This window comes from Cyprinodon tularosa, unplaced genomic scaffold, assembly GCF_016077235.1.
Source record: "Cyprinodon tularosa strain WSP-4 unplaced genomic scaffold, ASM1607723v1 ctg18, whole genome shotgun sequence".
Taxonomy (NCBI): Eukaryota; Metazoa; Chordata; class Actinopteri; order Cyprinodontiformes; family Cyprinodontidae; genus Cyprinodon; species Cyprinodon tularosa.
This window is the reverse complement of record NW_024038608.1, coordinates 1,677,474-1,695,956: the sequence shown is the minus strand read 5'-3', so window position 1 is coordinate 1,695,956 and position 18,483 is coordinate 1,677,474. Positions and strand designations below refer to the sequence as shown.

The following is an 18,483-nucleotide window of genomic DNA, read 5'->3' as shown; positions in this document are numbered from 1 at the left end:
TAGAGAAAACACTGATGCTACAACCTGTAATAGCTCCTGCAATTCATATTACTAAAATCTAAGCATTTTCGTCCTTTAAAATAATAATAAACACCTCATTAGTAGTAGCATGATTTCTTTAGAATATTATTGATTGGAACATAATCATAACAAACAGAAAAGGTTGGGTTAATCAATATAGGTTCATGCCAAGACCGGGAGTCGAACCCACGTCACATTTTTTTCAGGCTGTCAGCGTTTTACACCTATACGCGGCTGGCCCCTGCGTGACAGGCGGGGATACTCACCACTATACTAACGAGGAGGTGACATTACAACCTCCTGCCTGGAAAGTCATTCCTGTGAGCCAGGTACATATAAAGCATGCTGGGTAGACTTGTGAATAATCAATGAAACATTGAAAAAATAATACTTTACCATTAAAGGCGTTCAGGTGGACAAAAAACGGATAAAGTAGGGATCTTCTTTGAGCCTCTCAAACACAGCGAAGGACAAAAAGAAGTTTATCCCTCTCCACAAAAGAAAAACGGACAGTAAAACTGTGAACCTCTTTGAGCCTAAAAAAACCCCAAATCGATGGGCAGACAGAGCAGGTAAGAGCGGGTAACTCTCACCTCTATCAAAACAAAGAAACAAAAACTCAGATAAACTTCCCAGATCTCTCTCTCTGTCAAGAGGCACAGATGTGTTTTATTTTGTAACCAAGCCTCTCTTCCTGTCAGGCCCACTAAATTGCTGCTTAACTGCTGCGGTCTACGGTCAGAGCTTTGCAAGGCCTCATGGTAAAGTTATTTTGCTGCGGCAGCAAAAAAAACGTTAAAATATCATTCATTAGGCGCCACTTGGCTTGGATATTGTCTTTTTAAGGTCTGAGAAGAAAAAAAAAAAAAGTTTAAACTCCCCGTCGGGGAATTGAACCCCGGTCTCCCGCGTGACAGGCGGGGATACTCACCACTATACTAACGAGGAGGTGACATAATCAGTTTTTCTGTGAGAAAATCAACATAGACACGCTGTACACATTCAGAGCTGACATGGGTCTAGGTGAAGTACTCGCAGAAACCATAGAGGGGCAGTGATCAGCGTTTCAAAGTGCTTTGTGGTGAATAATTCTTCACACTGTGATCAGATTTCTACTGACCTTGTTAAAGATAGGGTCTACACCTTAATAACACTTCATACTGCAGGCCTTGATGCTCAATACCGATTTTTTTGTGAAATCTGATTTTTTTCACATTGTTGTTCACATTTCCAAATATATGCGACCTGTATGTGATCTCCTGTGCGAACCGCAGTCATACAACGCAGGTGTCCTGCAGGCGCAGCAGTGGATGCAATGACGTCATAGGCCAAAAAAAAAAACTTTTTCTCCCCGTCGGGGAATTGAACCCCGGTCTCCCGCGTGACAGGCGGGGATACTCACCACTATACTAACGAGGAGGTGGCATGGCACACATTTGCATGAGATCACATCACACCATACACCATAGACACGCTGTACACATTCAGAGCTGACATCCCCTATTCAAGTTTGTGTATTCACTCTACCTTGCTAAAGCTGGGCCTACACTGCGATTTTTTTCAGTCGTTGCACGCAGCTACTGCTCATACTGCACGACTAAACCACAGGGTTTAGTCATACAGTGTGAGCTCATAGCTCACGATTTATGTTCAGCCCAACGCTCTCATGCGATCTGCCTGCTCACACTGTACGACTAAAAACCACGTCGGGCTGAGCTTCACAGTGAAATGGAGCTGCTCTGACTCGTCTATCCGAAAGCCAAACAAACCTGTTCCAGTTTGCCTATCAGATGCTGTGTGGTGATAGAGTTGAAAGCTGAACTGAAGTCAAGGAACAGCATCTGCACGTGGGATGCAGCAGTGAAATACTTTAAACCCTAATTAAATTGTTCAAGTATCATTCCTTAGACACCACTAGGCTTGGAATTTGTCAAATTTGTCAAAGCCTGAAACGTGTTTCTTAAAGACTTATTAAGGGATTATACATTAGAGAAAAAAAAAAAAAAAAAACTATTCTCCCCGTCGGGGAATTGAACCCCGGTCTCCCGCGTGACAGGCGGGGATACTCACCACTATACTAACGAGGAGGTGGCGTTGCACTGCCCTGTGGAGAAAGCATAACTAGTGTAGGGATATATTGCCACAATGCATCAAAGGTTGATTATTTAACTACCGTATTTTCACGACCATAAGGCGCACCGTACTAAAAGGCGCAGTCTCAGTTATGTTTGCCATTTCTGTATTTAACACACACATAAGGCGCACCGGACTATAGGGCGCGTTTTTTATATACAGGTACATGTCCTCTACTACCTTTAAATACCTCTACTGCGTATTTAAAAATACAGCGGGGGCAAAACTGAGTATGACTGTGCTTTATTCATGTATTTATTACAAAGTATTAATCAAACCTGGGAGCTGGCCGTGAGACATGACACATCGCAGATGACACAGCGCTGTGATCACTCCTAAATTAACTTAAAATCCTGAAACCTGCCGACGGAATATGTTCGCTTTTATTACCGGTATCCTGGTGCCTGCAGTTTAAATTATTTAGATGAAAAACACCTGCCAGCCTAGAGGCTGCTGATGAAGGGATTTCTACTGTCGGTGCACCGCTGGTATGTGGGGGTCTGAGCGCCTCCGACAGAAATAGATAATCTGGATGAACTGACTGCAATTATTAAGTTTCAGAGGTGAAACCACAATCCCTGGTAAGTAAGTAAATTAAAGCTACCATTATTCAACTAAAAACACTAAATTGATTTCACCTCCGATTTTGAATAGGTTAATTAACTATATAATTTATTCATTATCTACAGGATATTATTTTGCACAACATATTGGTGTTGTCCCTGGGTGGCCCTGAGACTGAAACATCCGTTATATGAATAACAGATAAATCATCCAGACTACTCTTAGTTAAATAGCTAAAAATGCTACTCCTGCTGAAAATAGACCGGGTGTGTTTGCGGTGTTGCAGGTATTGAGTCTAGCTGGTTTGAGTAGATTTAACGGCCAGTTAATTAAATCTCAGACTTAGAAGCTAATAGAGAATTGGTGATTTGGGATTTCAGCTGTGTTGTTTGTTGGTTGCTGCTATTGTGAAGCCGTGAGATCAAATTGTGGATTGGTGCATCACAAAGGTTCTTAAAGTCACAGCAACTGGGTCAATGTAGGCCACATTGACAGAGATTGTCCTTATTACAACTACTCAGCTGATTCCAGTGTTTTCAGATCCAAATTGTGTAGTGCTCTATTTGACGCCATATGGTGGCGTAGGCTTGTCATCGCAACCACAGTTTGAAAATTCCCAGGCGAAGGCACCTTGTCTCACCCTGGTGGTGAAGTACTCGCAGAAACCATAGAGGGGCAGTGATCAGCGTTTCAAAGTGCTTTGTGGTGAATAATTCTTCACACTGTGATCAGATTTCTACTGACCTTGTTAAAGATAGGCTCTGTGGGTCTACACCTTGAAGCTCTATCTCTCCGGTCCTTAAATAGCACTTCATGACTTAGGCGACGTTCATACTGCAGGCCTTGATGCTCAATAACGTTTTTTTTATTAAAAATGTTGTTCACATTTCCAAATATATGCGACTTGTATGTGATCTCCTGTGTGAACCGCAGTCATACAACGCAGGTGTCCCGCAGGCGCAGCAGTGGATGCAATGACGTCACAGGCCAAAAAAAACATACTGTTTTTTTCTCCCCGTCGGGGAATTGAACCCCGGTCTCCGGCGTGACAGGCGGGGATACTCACCACTATACTAACGAGGAGGTGGCATTGGACACATTTGCATGGGATCACGTGGTTCTGACTCACCCCTTAATGGTAGAGGTTGCAAGACCCCCTCCCCCTATTCAAGGTTGTGTATTCACTCTACCTTGCTAAAGCCGGGCCTACACTGTGCGATTTTTTCCAGTTCTTGCACGCAGCTACTGCTCATACGGTACGACTAACCCTATTTCCCCCCAATGAATCTAATGGAGAGGGATCAGGATCAGATAGCAGTGGGAGCTTCTGCGGCCTCCATATAAATGGAACCTAATAAGCTCAGTGGTTTCTTACAAATGTGTTTGGTCAACTTGCATTACTGTACCAGAGAAAGTCATAATTACAAAAAGCACTGCGCCTGAAGGCAGAAGAACTGCGCCTGAAGGCCGAAAAACTGCATGTAGAAGCCAAAGAACTGCGTTTAGAAGCTGAAGGTAGGGCAAGGAAGGCAGAAGAGGAGAATAGGATGGCGACCCCCAACGTCCTGAACAAACGGCAAAGGGGGGTAGCTCCCTGCTCGCAGCACAAAGGTTCAGATAAAGGGTCAGGCGAAGGGCCAGACGAAGGGTCAGAAGAATGAACAGAAGGTTCCCAAAAGAGAGAGGAAAGCTAACCCACCCCTGTTTCTCCCCTGTCAGAAAATTTTGAGTTCTCTTCTATTATATATTAATTTATCCTATTTACTCACTATAAAAGTTTTCACTCAGTCTGTTTCACCTTGACAAATCAGATTCTTTCTCAAGGTTTATTCATAACATTGATCTCCATTTATTTAACTAGGGTGAATAGTTGAATACTTTTTTCCCACAACATGTGTCAGATATGCTACTTTTAGTCATCGATTCTTTTTTGTCAAAATATGCTTTTAACACTAAAAGTCCCGGAGATACGAAAATTTTCGTCAGCTTCCAGTCCCCCCGCAGTACTTATCAACTCATGAATCCCTTTTCAGATGTAAATGCCCCATTAGCGCTGTGGCAGGAGAACAAATCCACCCCCTTCGGTTTCGGTTTCAGCTCAAGTCTCTCTCTTTTAGAGTGTTTTACCTGAGTGTGTGTGGGGGGGGGGGGGGGGGGGGGGGATCATATCTGTGATTAAATATAACTTGGTCTACGTCATCAGTGTTGCCAACAGCGCAATGATTTTAGCGCAGCCACCAGCACAGCGATCAGACGATAACTGATCTGTACAATGAAAATAGCTGCATGAGCTGGAAAGCTCATATTTTTCTGAGGAATATCCAAAAGCCTAAATGACAAATGACACCTATTTAATTATTAGAATAAGTATAAAATGAGCAATGACTACACTATAGATCACTGTACTGCCTTCAAATGTGTAGGATACACAGATAACCTCATCTGGATCATACTGCAACTCTTACTTTGGGAAAATGTGCTAAACTCTTCATTGTTATTATAAGTATAATATACTTAAAAAGTTTATATTAAAAAAGTTTATATTATAAACTTTTCATTGTTATTATAAGTATATAAAAGCCAATAATTACTTGTGACTTAGACAGATTTATTTTGCCATTTTGTATACACAAGTGTAAACAAAAAGAAATTTCGTTTAAACAGCTCTAGACAATTTCATATTTTAAAGTGTAGCTTTGAAAACAGTAATAAATACATAAAAAAATAGTTATATAAACTTATGACTGCATATTTACAGTTCTAACATTCTTTTTTTTCTTACTTTCGGAAGATAGGCCAAACTGTATTTTTGGAGATTTATTCATTGTTATTATTGGCATATAATAGCCAATGATTACACTATAGATCATTATAGTGCCACAACACGTATATCACACATAGATAACCTCATCTAGTTTATACTACAACTTTTATTTTCGGAATATGTGCTAAACTCTATTTTTTTTTTAGATTTTTTGCATTGTTATTATAAGCAAGCCAGGTGTGCAATCTCTGCAACAGGAACCTCAGCACTGAGCGTTGTGTGCACTGCACAAAGTATCTACCAATGTATTTTGGATAGGCATTATTAAAATGTAGATATCTGAAATTCCAATTTAACTAGTCATATATCAATAGTTGATATCTGTAAATATATTTCTACTAGAACAAATATATTTTAGATTTCAACAATTGGATTTCTGGATATCTGTAATATATTCATTTTTTAACATCTGAAATAGTAATTTTGACTAACAGTAACTCTATTATAGAGAAGTGAAATTAGAATTAATCCTGGCCAGAATTCATTTTAGATAGGAAAATTTTTTTATTTTAGATAGGAATAATGTTATTTTAGATATCTGGAAGTAAACGTCCAATACACATGAATGGGAAACGTAATATCATTTGCACTCTAAAGATCACAAGGAATTCTCAAACATTCTTATAAACCAGTAGTTACATGTAGACTATTTAAGAAACAAAACTTTTATGACTACATTAGTGAAAGTGATATTGCTGTTTTACAGAATTCATTTTGTTCATTTATTTGCTTAAATTTAGCTTTTTGTTAGTTCCTGTGTTTTTCTAAATAACATATAGGCAATAGATAAGCAGTTAAATTGTAATAGAGGAAAATGTTTGGGACTAACTAAAGGATTGGGGTTTTATAAATGTGCGTCTTGCAGGTCGGATATGTATTGTATCTAATTTCACCAGGAGTTGCAATCGTGCTCATTTATAGATAGTTTAAGAAACTAGTTTAGTCTATTTGTTTTTGCACTTAATTATGCTCTTTAATTGGGACAAGCTACGTTTTTATCTTTCTTTCTGGCTAACATTTTTTATGACCCATGTGGACATTAATGGTCTCTATTCTTTTATATTGTTAACATGGTTAACATTTAGATTAAAAGACCTTACAGCAAAATCTGTAGTTTTGTCCATCTTTTACAAAAACAAAAATCCATTTGTTCATCCCTTCAAATCAATAAAGTCTCTGCAGAAAAGTACTAATTTATAGGATAATAACATAAAAATAGATACAGAGAGACATACAACCATGCAAAGGCCAATTAACCTAACAGCTTATGCTTTTGGACAGTGGGAAGAAGCCGGAGCACCCGGAGAGAACCCAGAATGTACAGGAAGACCATGCAAAAATTAGAAAGACCCTACACTGGGAGTGAACCCAGAACCTTGTTGCTACAAGGCAACAGTGCTAGCTAGGCGGAGCGAGACATGCATCTGCCTGTTGTCAGGTTACCATTGTACACCCCACAGCGCAGAAGGTGAACAGCAGTTCATACAAGTCTGCAAGGGTCAAGAGGGAAAGAAAAAAATAACAAAAAACAGCAAAAAGAAACAAAATTGGGTCACTGTCAGAAGATAACTAAAAAGTAACTGAATTGCAAAGACAATTATCTAGGAATTTGAGTTTTTTTTCTGCGCTGGAATGCTAATGCAGCCTTACACTTATCAAACTCCCTTTGTGTGATTTTGAGATAACCAAGAACCTCTTTAAATTCCTTGGTCTCTTTTTGCATAGCAAGTTCCTGAATTTGCAACTTCTTGTTAAGTTTTGTGACTTCCATCTTTAAGTCCTTGTTCTCTGATGTCAATTTCGTAATTTGCTGGCTGTACGTTTTGACCTTCTCAGAAGCTTTCGCAAATTCCAGGGATTTCTGTTTAAATTGTTCATGTGCTTGTTTAAAATTCTTTTCTTTATTTGTGAGTGTTTTTCTCAACACTAAAACTTCTTCATGAAACCTATGATTTTTTTTCTTGCAGTAATTTTGTTTGAGCCCTAAACTCATCTAAGTCTTTTTGTGTTTTTTCGAGAGACATTAGAGTATTTTGAAGCCTTTGGGTCTCTGTTTTAAAGGCATTTTCCTGATTTTGTATATTTGTTTCATTCTCAAACAGCTTCTTGTTAAGATTTTTGATTTCTGTCTTTAACTCAGTGTTCTCTGATATTAACACCGTAAAGCGCTCATCATTCTTCGTCAACCTTTCTGCAGCTTTTTTTAAATACGCATTTTTCAGATGAAGTTGTATAACTCTTTTTTGTAAAACCTTTTCGTTCTCTTCGAGTTTTTTTTTCAACTCTAAAACTTCTTCATGCAAGCTCTTGTTTTCTTGATGCAGTAATCGTGTCTGTACCCTAGACTCATCAACCTCTCTTTCTGCTTCTTCGAGAGAAGTTAGCATATTTTGAAGCTTCCAAGTCTCTGTTTTCCTAGCTTGTTCCTGAATTAGCAAAGCTTTGTTCTTTTCAGAGAGCTTTTGGTTAAGATCGTCGATTTCTGTCTGTAGACCAGTGTTCTCCTCAACTTTCCTGCTAACCTGCTCCATAGCATTTTTAAAATCCAGGTCTTTGAGCTTAAGTTTTTTTTTTAGTTTTAAAATATGTTCATGCATGCACACCGTTTCTTTGTTCAGTATTTCTGTTTTAACCCTAAATTGATCCAACTCATTTTGTAAGAATTCGAGAGAAGTGTGTTTATTTTGATCCATTTGGGTCTCTGTTTTCGAGTCTTTTACCTGAATTTTCATAGCCAGCTTGTGTTTAAGATGCACTCTAAAGCTCTTTACCTCTAAATGCTCCTGCTCTAGTAGGCCTATCTACATAAACCATCTAAATAATAGTTGCTGAAGGTTTCACAGTTTAGATTTGCTTTATCCCGTTCTATCCTTAACTGTTCAATTTCTTTTTGCTGCTCTTGGTTTTTCACCACCTGCCTTTCATATTGTATTTTCAATACACAATATTTCCACATAAATCGAGCAGGACGCAACTCCCCCCCCCCCAATTTAGTAATGTTATGTTGAGAAGTAACCAACTCTTTTCCTTCCATTTGAATAACGTGTATGTAAAATTTCTCCTACCTGAAAAATTGTACACTGTGAACTCCTCAGCTACTCCTCAAGACTGATGTCCTCTGCTGAAAATTGGGCTTATGCAAATACAGCAAGTGAGGTCACAATATGATGTCACAGTGGGTGTGGTCATGCCCACATAATTCCATGTGACCACACCCACTTGGAATTGTGTGGGCGTGGTCTCTTGGTTACCACTCCAAGGCAACAGCATAGAGTAGATCTCTGTAATCCATTGTACATCCATTGATCCTTCCTAGTAAAGCTACCCCTCTCTTCCTGCCCAAACCGGCCAGAATGGGGAAAAGTATTTTCAGCGCAGGATATCCTGTGTCCGACTTAAAGAGCCCATGAACACTGTTTAGCCCAGGATATGTATTTTACCCATGGTGATCAATGACAGCCATCTCCTCGTTAGTATAGTGGTGAGTATCCCCGCCTGTCACGCGGGAGACCGGGGTTCGATTCCCCGACGGGGAGGCTTCTATCTTTTTTTTGTCTTGTCCCCATCTGTCTCAAGGGCTTTCAGGCCATCTCAGTTCATAAAAATGCGTGTATAGACTTGTGTTCTCATCAACTACGTTCTTTACAAGAAGACAGGAAAGTATGGAATCGAGGAGAACGAGAGTGGGGGAATAACGATTAACTCAGTCAGAGAAACACACAACAAATGAATGTTTTTTTTAAATTAGGCACTAAATCAGTAAATGGGCTACATAGTTAAGCTTAAAAGTATAATGTTCTCACCACAAATGATCTTAAAAACATTCACTTTTGCAGAAAAACAACAGAAAAGTGAATTTTTAACTTAAAACTGAGGTCTGTGAGCGCTCCCTTGGAAGCTGCTGCTGCTGTGGTGCATGCTGGGAATTCTGTCATCTTGAAAAGGAACATGTCAGCTCTTTGTTCTGGGCCTTGTGTTGGTATGAATTGGACGAGTACTGAGGCTGGTGACGAGCACATGAGAGCACACCGTACACACATATTTGGAAACGGCCGAAGTCAAAAGGAGTTGCATTGGCCGGGAATCGAACCCGGGCCTCCCGCGTGGCAGGCGAGAATTCTACCACTGAACCACCAATGCTCACATGGGAGAATTTCGCCCGTAGGTAAAAAAACAATGAGATGGGAAGACATGACAACATGGACCTCCACCTACGAAGTTCCATGCAGGACTGAACACCAAAACCTACAGATTACAGATGTAAGATTACAGACATGCTGAATGAACTGATGGAGCTACATTTACAGCTAAATGGCAGAAAACATTACTTCCTGTTTGATTGCAAACTGGAAGTTGCCATTCCTAAGACTACAACATAGATCCAGATAGGTTTAACCTTTAAAATGGACAACTGCATTATAATATGTGGATGAATCGCTTTATCTAGATTTCAGATGTATAGATGTTGTAAAATGCAACTTTTGCAAAAACCAATTAACATGGCATGGAAGCACCTCTGTTATGATGCAGCACCTGAAAAAGAAAACACGTTGGAGCCTTCGATGGCAGTGAAGAGAGCTCATCAACAGGGTGAGTAACCATGTTTGTTTCGTTTTAAAGTGGGGAAATGTACCGTTAGTTTCTCAGGTAGCTCATCTGATGCTTTTCCTTGCCTTGTTAGTAGAAATTTGCCATTGGGTGCGTTTTGAAAACCCCCCTAGAATCAATTTTTTCATATGGCTCCTAATGTTGAGCCATATGCTGCAAAAAGTATGTGAGTATAAAGAAGACGGTCCCTGGAGTCTTATTTTGAAAGTCTACCATGGATGTGTGTCAAGGGAAGGGTCATGCCCAGCAGTGATATATAGAATCCATTTCCAAATGTGAAATCACTCGTTTTCCAGGTTATTGACTGAATAGATGCTGTATTAGAGTATAAATGGGAGACTTTTATTGTGAAATTTTCTCTGGGGTGTGTTTTGAAAAGGTCCCAAGAGTCTAATAGAAACAAGCTGGTGGAGATTGGGTCATAATGCTGAGCCATTTGCATTAATTAATACATGAGTGTAATATAGAGGCTTTTACTTTGTAGGTTCCCTGGAGTCTTATTTTGAAAGTCTAGCAGGGTTGTCTGTTGAGGAAAGGGTCAGACCCAACATTGGTACTTGTTGAATTTCCAATTATTGAAATGCTCTTTTTTACCCGTTTTTAGGTCAATAGATGAAGTAGCAATGGGAGGCTTTTATTTTGAAGTTTGCCATTGGGTGCGTTTTGAAAACCCCCCTAGAATCTATTTTTTCATATGGCTCCTAATGTTGAGCCATATGCTGCAAAAAGTATGTGAGTATAAAGAAGAGGCTTTTATTTTGTAGGGTCCCTGGAGTCTTATTTTGAAAGTCTACCATGGATGTGTGTCAAGGGAAGGGTCATGCCCAGCAGTGATATATAGAATCCATTTCCAAATGTGAAATCACTCGTTTTCCATGTTATTGACTGAATAGATGCTGTATTAGAGTATAAATGGGAGACTTTTATTGTAAATTTTCTCTGGGGTGTGTTTTGAAAAGGTCCCAAGAGTCTAATAGAAACAAGCTGGTGGAGATTGGGTCATAATGCTGAGCCATTTGCATTAATTAATACATGACTGTAATATAGAGGCTTTTACTTTGTAGGTTCCCTGGAGTCTTATTTTGAAAGTCTCTCATTCTCTCATTTTTCACTCAATTGAAATAAATTTTACATCAAAACATATGTATTTTTGCCAGGATTCAGGAAATGTAACTCTCATTTGTGTGGGATTTAGTTTTCCTGCAGTTTTGCCTAGATCACCAAGAAGTCTGCACTCTTCCAACAGAAATCCAATAAGAGAGTTTCCAAAAATCACATCTGAAAATCCAAAACGACACATATTTTCATATCGCTCCCATTTGATGTACTAACATGAAACTTTGTATACACCATCTGCAGACGCGTCTACCACTCACATTGAAGGAATTTTTTCAATATCATTTATGGTTTAGCTGTTTAGCTGACTTGCTCGGGCATAGGAAAACGTTGATTCTGAGAAAAATCCTCATACTCAGAAAAAACAAATTTTTACATCGTCACCGTGGCCAATGAAAGTTACCCCATTAAAGTCACCCCAATCTGAGACAACGGATAGCTGTCGCTTAGACTGAAAGACTTTAAGATACCACTTACGGTTTGCGTTCAGCACTCGTTCAAAAAAGCCTGAGATCTAAAGAACGATACTGCTGCGCTTTTCTCTCTGTCACTGACAGGCTTGTTAAGCGTTGTCAAGGTAACGGAGCTTCAAAGGGATTTTACCTCTGCCACTTTATACAGCACATTTTAATCTAATGGAGGGAGAAAACACTGATTTAACATTTGGAAATGGATACTATATGACTACTGGCCATGACCCTTCCCTTCACACGCAACCCTGATATACTTTCAAAATAAGACTCCGGGGACCCTACAAAATAAAAGCCTCTTCTTTATACTCACATATTTTTTTTGGCTCAACATTATGACCCAAAACCAACCAATTTTTAAAAATTAGACTCTAGGGGGATTTTCAAAACGCACCTAATGACAAATTTCAAAATAAAAGCCTCCCATTGACACTTCATCTATAGACCTAATAACAGGTAAAAAGAGCAATTTAATGATTGGAAATTCATCAAGCATCAATGCTGGGTCTCATCCTTTCCTCAACAGACAACCCTGCAAGACATTTAATTAAGACTCCAGTGACCTTCCAAAATAAAAGTCTCTACATTATACTGCTGCTGTGCAGCTTTTAAGATGAGTCTGTTTCTGCTATTTTACTGCCAAATGACTGCCAATGATGAGTTAACAACTGACCACATCTCTCTGTGTACCACAGTGGTGAGTCACTGGTTCAAATATGGGGATGAAAAAGTAAAGAACAAGAATATCGACACCTTCACAGACCACATCAAAAATCATGGAAGATAGTCAACTTAACATATAGGTCAAGCCAGGCAGCTCTCATTGTGTTAGATTCTTTCTAGAAAATCTACACCTCTCTTCCTGTCCAAGCTGGCCAGAAATGGGAAAAGTATTTTTAGCGCAGGATATCCAGTGTCCGGCATATAGAGTCCATAAACACTCCGTGTTTAGCGCAGGATATCTATTTTACCCATGGTGGCATCTGGCAGCCATCTCCTCGTTAGTATAGTGGTGAGTATCCCCGCCTGTCACGCGGGAGACCGGGGTTCGATTCCCCGACGGGGAGGCTTCTACTTTTTTTGTTTTTTTGTCTTGTACCCATTTATCTCATGGGCTTTCAGGCCATCTTTCAGTTCACAAGAATGCGACTATCGGTCTGTGACAGTGTACGTCACTTCCGCAAAAGCGCAATTCATTTAGGGTAGTTAGCGCCATTTCTGTGGTGAAGAGACAGCAGCAACAAACAAAAGAAAACTAACAGAGAGCAGACGTGTTCTAGTTGCTTCTTTGGAAATAATGGGACACTGGTGCTGCGTCAAAGGATGCAATAGTAATTCTAAACAGAAAACAGCAGATGGGGCCGTACGGTTTTTCGTATTCCCCACTTGGAAAAAAAATACGGACCGCAGACAGAGGACTTAAAGAGGCGTCGGGCTGCATGGGTCGCTGCTGTAAGAAGGAAAGACATCACGTTTCATAAAATATCTCCTCATGTTCGTGTTTGCTCTCGGCATTTTCACAAAGGTAAGTCCTTATAAATATACACTAATAGAAATCAACACGCTGAAATGGTTTGCTTATAAAGTTGCAGGAGTTCATGTAAACCTACTGAAACATGCTGTGGAAGAGAAGCGGAAAGTGATGTTTGTTTTGTTTATTTCTTTTTTAGACCGCTAAAATTGAATAAATAATGCATTATCTGTATATAATCATTTACACAATCTGCAATACAAATATATTTTTTTATGAATAAATATATATAAATACAGTGTACATATAAAAACACTGTACATACCCACTCGTCAGCCAACTCACTGCATTTATTCATCCTGTGTAATCTACTTAAGTTTATTTATTATAATCCTTTGTTCGTCCTGTAAGCTTTTCAGTTTATTTATTTACCTCTGGCCTTACTAGTCCGATGTACTTGTGCTGTTTCGGTATAGCAAATTTCCCCACTGTGGGACACATAAGCATATCTTATTTTATAACTCATCTAATCTAATGGGCTCTGTTATTAAGGTGCTTTATATAGTGTTTTGAATAGATGTGTAAAACACTCAACCTTTCATCTACTTTGCAGGTCAACCTGCATATGAGATGATGGAGACTGACCCAGACTGGGCTCCATCCCTGCATCTGGGCCACACTGACATCAGACCAACAGACACAGACCGCTCTTTAAGACGTGGTTATCGGGAACAGCTGAAAAAGAATGCCCTGCAAGCAACTGAAACGGGGCTCCATCAGGCTGATGAAATCCTTCAGCGACAGGATGAAGTTACACATGAGGCGACAGAGAACCCTAACCAGCAACAGACTGACACGCAGAAGGCTGCTGAAAACGTTGGCCGGCCAAACACCAAGGATGACACAGAAGGTGGTCGTCAGGAAGGACAGACAGAATGTAACCTGTGTGTGCTCAGGTGTGCAGAGATGAACCGTCTTTTGGAAGAAAACAGAGAGCTGCGGCGTGAACTTGATGAGCTGCAGGTCTCTGATTGCTTCTTTGGAGACAGTAATGAAAAAGTCAAGTACTATACGGGTCTACCAAACTTGGCAACCTTTGTTTAATTTTCTGCTGCCTCTCATGTCTGCTCAAAATAAAATTCTCAGTCCATTTCAAATGCTTCTGTTAACCTTCATGCGTCTGAGATTGGATCTGCCCTCAAAACACCTTGCTTATCTCTTCCGTGTTTCACCAAAGACAGTGTACAGAACATTCAATGAAATGCTGTCATTTTTATAGGCAAATCTAAAGCGTGCAATTGTGTGGCCAGATAGAGACACCTTGCACAAAATTATGCCTCATCAGTTTGTGGATGCCTTTGGACATAGTCACAGTGATTATTGACTGTTTTGAAATTTTCACAGAGAAACCAGCTAATAAATGAATGCAAGATAAAGTACTGTTTCAACTTTATTCTTTTTTTATTCTTCTTTTCACACAAATAGAATTTTGCTTTTTTTAAAGTTACTTTTGAAAAATAACAGCAAAACAAATATAAGTTTCACCATCACTTCAAATATTAATGTTTTCTGAAGTTGTAAAAATGTGTGTACAATAAAGAGTGGAGTTTGAAATTTGAAACAAGCGTTGTTATTATCTTTTCAATCAAGCAGAGAATTTATGAAAATGCAATACAAAATCTCAAATACATAGATAATGCAGAACAGTGCAAAGCTTCAAATGTTTTACTTTGTCTTCCTCCCTCGTATATAGCAGATTGCTCTTTAGATTAAATGAGAAGATTTTCATTTTCCCTGGACTTGTTTTCACTGTGGTCTGTAGTCTTCCTTAGAGATATGACCTAACAGGTGATATCTGTAAAGAAGACTGCAGATCCCAGTGAAAACAGGCCTGGATAAAGTGAACAGCAAATACAGTGTGCAACTTATCAATGTGCAAAAATTATGACAAGTTTTTTCGTTCAGTCTGATGAGAAGCACAAACTGCTCTAATAACTGCAGCTATCTGTGCAACTACCCACAACATCTGCCTTGTCACTGTAATAATAATATCGTTCCCTAGCAGCTTTAGAAAGTTTGTCTGGGTAGGGTATCCGTTCAGTTTTCTTGTTCTTTTCCATTTAACTGATAATCCTCACTGCTGGCAGCGCTCTCCTCTTGTTTTCTGCTGTTTTGTTTTTCTTCCGCTCACCACAAAAATGGCGCTAGGGGGCGTGTCAGTCACGTGTCTGACAAAGACCGATTGACTTGTGTTCTCATCAATTACGTTCTTTACAAGAAGACAGGAAAGTATGGACTCTGGGATAACTAGAGTGGGGGAATAATGATTAACTCAGTCAGATAAACACAAAAAATTTTTTTGTTTTTTTTAAATTAGGCACTAAATCAGAAAATGGGCTATATAGGAAATTATCTTAAAAAGACTAACTTCTGCAGAAAAGAAAGAGTGAAGCTGCTGCTGCCGTGGTGCATGCTGGGAATTCTGTCATCTTTAGAACAGACAAGTAAGCTCTTTGTTCTCTGCCTGGTGTTGCCATGAATTGGACGAGTACTGAGTCTGCTGACGAGCACATGAGAGCATACGCGTACACACATATTTGGAAACGGCCGGAGTCAAAAGGAGTTGCATTGGCCGGGAATCGAACCCGGGCCTCCCGCGTGGCAGGCGAGAATTCTACCACTGAACCACCAATGCTCACATAAGAAAATTTTGAACGAAGCGAAAAAATATTTAGAAGGTAAAACATGAACCTCCAGGCCACCTGCGAAGTTCCATGCAGGACTGAACACCATAACCAAGAGATTACAGGAGAGCGTAAATTGATATGCGAAAGTGATAACTTTTGCATTACATGCAGGCAATCCTTCCGCACTGCTAATGGAAGCAAATGATTCAGTCCATCCTTCTTTGAATCCTCTGTTCTCATCGGCTATTCTTTTTTTTTCCCTGTAGGATCCGTGGTCCAAGACACCCGCCACTTTGCTTTCCTTTTCCTATGACACAACTTTTTGTTGAAAGAAATGCTTACATTCAGGGGCGGATCTAGAAAAACATTTATGGGCTGACGAGAGGGGGGCAGGAATTTTTGAGGAGTGGCAACATATGGCATTTGTTTACACTGAATTTATTCAGTTAGGTGAGAATAGTATATACAGTGTTTCATGTGAAACAGTTCTTATTAGAAATACATCATACAATGCAGGGCTCGATGTTAACCATTGCCCGATTGCCCGGGGCAAGTAGTTTTTATTGTCGGGAGAGTACAAATTTTGTTGCATTTGGCCGCGAGGGCAAGTGCTATGATTGCAAAAAAAAAAAAAAAAAACACTCAAAATTACTTTAAAATCACCGACATTCGCTGAAAATGACCCACAAGCGTTGCTGCCGCCATTTTTAGCGTGATTTGAAAAAGGTGCGTCATTTGAAAAAACTGGGTGATTTTCCACCAGATGGCGTGATTTTTGTCCACCTATCGTTAAATTTTTATGTAGTTACCAAAACAACAAACAAGCTAGAAAGCATTATCATATGGCAGTCTTCTGTACAGTGATGCAGGTCATGCATTAAAAAATGTTCATTACATTTTTTTATCTTAGACATCGGAGAGGTGCATTTAAAGGGATAGTTCGGTATTTTTTACATGAATCTGTATGGCATCCCCATCACCAGTGTCATGCAATCACACTGACTTACCCCTGGCAGCGTCCTGTGAGCAGAGTTCTCGTCCAGTTTTGGTCAAGCCCAAAGTAGTCCGGCAGGTTTGCTAGACCCAGCGAAATAAAACGTTTCTCTTCCCAAAACATTATGTGTTCAAACGAGTGATATTTTTGCATCCCAAAAACATTGTAGTGGAAAAAGTCACACGTCGTTATCACTTGGTCCTATTTTCTCTCTGTTCGTATCAGTGCTCGCCGTCATTCTGACAGCGAGCTCAACAACAGCCAGATGCATGTCTCCCTCCGCCCAGCTAGGAGCTAGGCGGAGGGAGACATGCATCTGGCTGTTGTCAGGTTAGTAGGCCCTAGCTGTCTGAATGACGGCGCGCACTGATACGAACAGAGAGAAAATAGGACCAAGTGATAACGACGTGTGACTTTTTCCACTACAACGTTTTTGGGATGCAAAAATATCACTCTTTTGAACACATAATGTTTTGGGAAGAGAAACGTTTTATTTCGCTGGGTCTAGCAAACCTGCCGGACTACTTTCGGCTTGACCAAAACTGGACGAGAACTCTGCTCACAGGATGCTGCCAGGGGTAAGTCAGTGTGATTGCATGACACTGGTGATGGGGATGCCATACAGATTCATGTCAAAAATACCGAACTATCCCTTTAAATGTTATAGAGCTAAACATGTTAAATTTGTGACCTGTTATGTTATTATTGTCTTGTTGCTGCACTTATTTTGTCAGGGAAAACTAATCCATAGTCAGTTAAAAGTCAGGAAATTCTGAAATTATGTAAGACTGTGGAACCCCTGTATAAAACAACTATGTATAATGATTCTCTAGAAAAGTCACATTATATTAATAGTATTATCTTGTATCAACATACCAAGACTCTAAAATAAAACTTATTCATTTGTGACATTGACTTCTGTCTTGTGATTTATCTTAAGTTTTTAACCTGTCAAGTTTTTTTTAGATTTTTAACATTACAATTTATATTTTTCCAAGCACACAACAGTTTAAAGCAAAGTTTAGTTTGAAAAGAATGTGCAGGAAGGATTGAAAGGCATGTTAACGCGGTAATGTAGGCTTGAGTTCATTATCTGACGCATGAAGTTTACAAGAACCTGTAAACTTAAAAAATACTGTATTACAAAAAACATTTAAAAAACAAACATGTTTCATTAATATATATACAAAAATGAATATAAGAAACTATATTTATAAAACATTATACTGGGCAAATAAAAATTGTTTCTGGGCAAATGAAATGTGAAAGTCACTTGCCCTTTGGGCAAGTGGTAAAAATCCTTAACGTCAACCCCTGATACAAATAAATAAAAATAAAACGGATTTTATAGCGCCCTAAACATAAAAATACATTTTGCTTCCAGTCTGAAAAAGTACAAAACATTTTGCGAGTAGGTTCATACAGGTCATTTCTGGATAGTTTCATACTATATATATATATATATATATATATATATATATAGAAACAACACTGCTTCATATTAAGCAGGATTTACACCAGTATCACATTTTTAACTTTACTTTTAACACTTTTGGTTTTAATTAAGGAAATATCAGATTTTCTCAGGTGCCAAA

The 18,483-nt window shown here is 39.2% G+C and overlaps 8 non-coding genes across 8 annotated transcripts; 2 read left to right on the top strand and 6 right to left on the bottom strand.

Moving 5' to 3' along the window:
* Window positions 1–897: 897 nt before the first annotated feature.
* Window positions 898–969, bottom strand: trnad-guc. The gene has a single exon. It is a non-coding gene; the product is annotated as a tRNA-Asp (tRNA).
* Window positions 970–1,368: 399 nt separating this feature from the next.
* On the bottom strand, window positions 1,369–1,440 carry trnad-guc. Its single transcript has one exon. It is a non-coding gene; the product is annotated as a tRNA-Asp (tRNA).
* Window positions 1,441–2,036: 596 nt separating this feature from the next.
* On the bottom strand, window positions 2,037–2,108 carry trnad-guc. The gene has a single exon. It is a non-coding gene; the product is annotated as a tRNA-Asp (tRNA).
* Window positions 2,109–3,729: 1,621 nt separating this feature from the next.
* On the bottom strand, window positions 3,730–3,801 carry trnad-guc. The gene has a single exon. It is a non-coding gene; the product is annotated as a tRNA-Asp (tRNA).
* Window positions 3,802–9,006: 5,205 nt separating this feature from the next.
* Window positions 9,007–9,078, top strand: trnad-guc. The gene has a single exon. It is a non-coding gene; the product is annotated as a tRNA-Asp (tRNA).
* Window positions 9,079–9,611: 533 nt separating this feature from the next.
* Window positions 9,612–9,682, bottom strand: trnag-gcc. The gene has a single exon. It is a non-coding gene; the product is annotated as a tRNA-Gly (tRNA).
* Window positions 9,683–12,731: 3,049 nt separating this feature from the next.
* trnad-guc lies at window positions 12,732–12,803 on the top strand. Its single transcript has one exon. It is a non-coding gene; the product is annotated as a tRNA-Asp (tRNA).
* A 3,028-nt stretch (window positions 12,804–15,831) lies between these two features.
* trnag-gcc lies at window positions 15,832–15,902 on the bottom strand. Its single transcript has one exon. It is a non-coding gene; the product is annotated as a tRNA-Gly (tRNA).
* Between the last annotated feature and the right edge of the window lie 2,581 nt (window positions 15,903–18,483).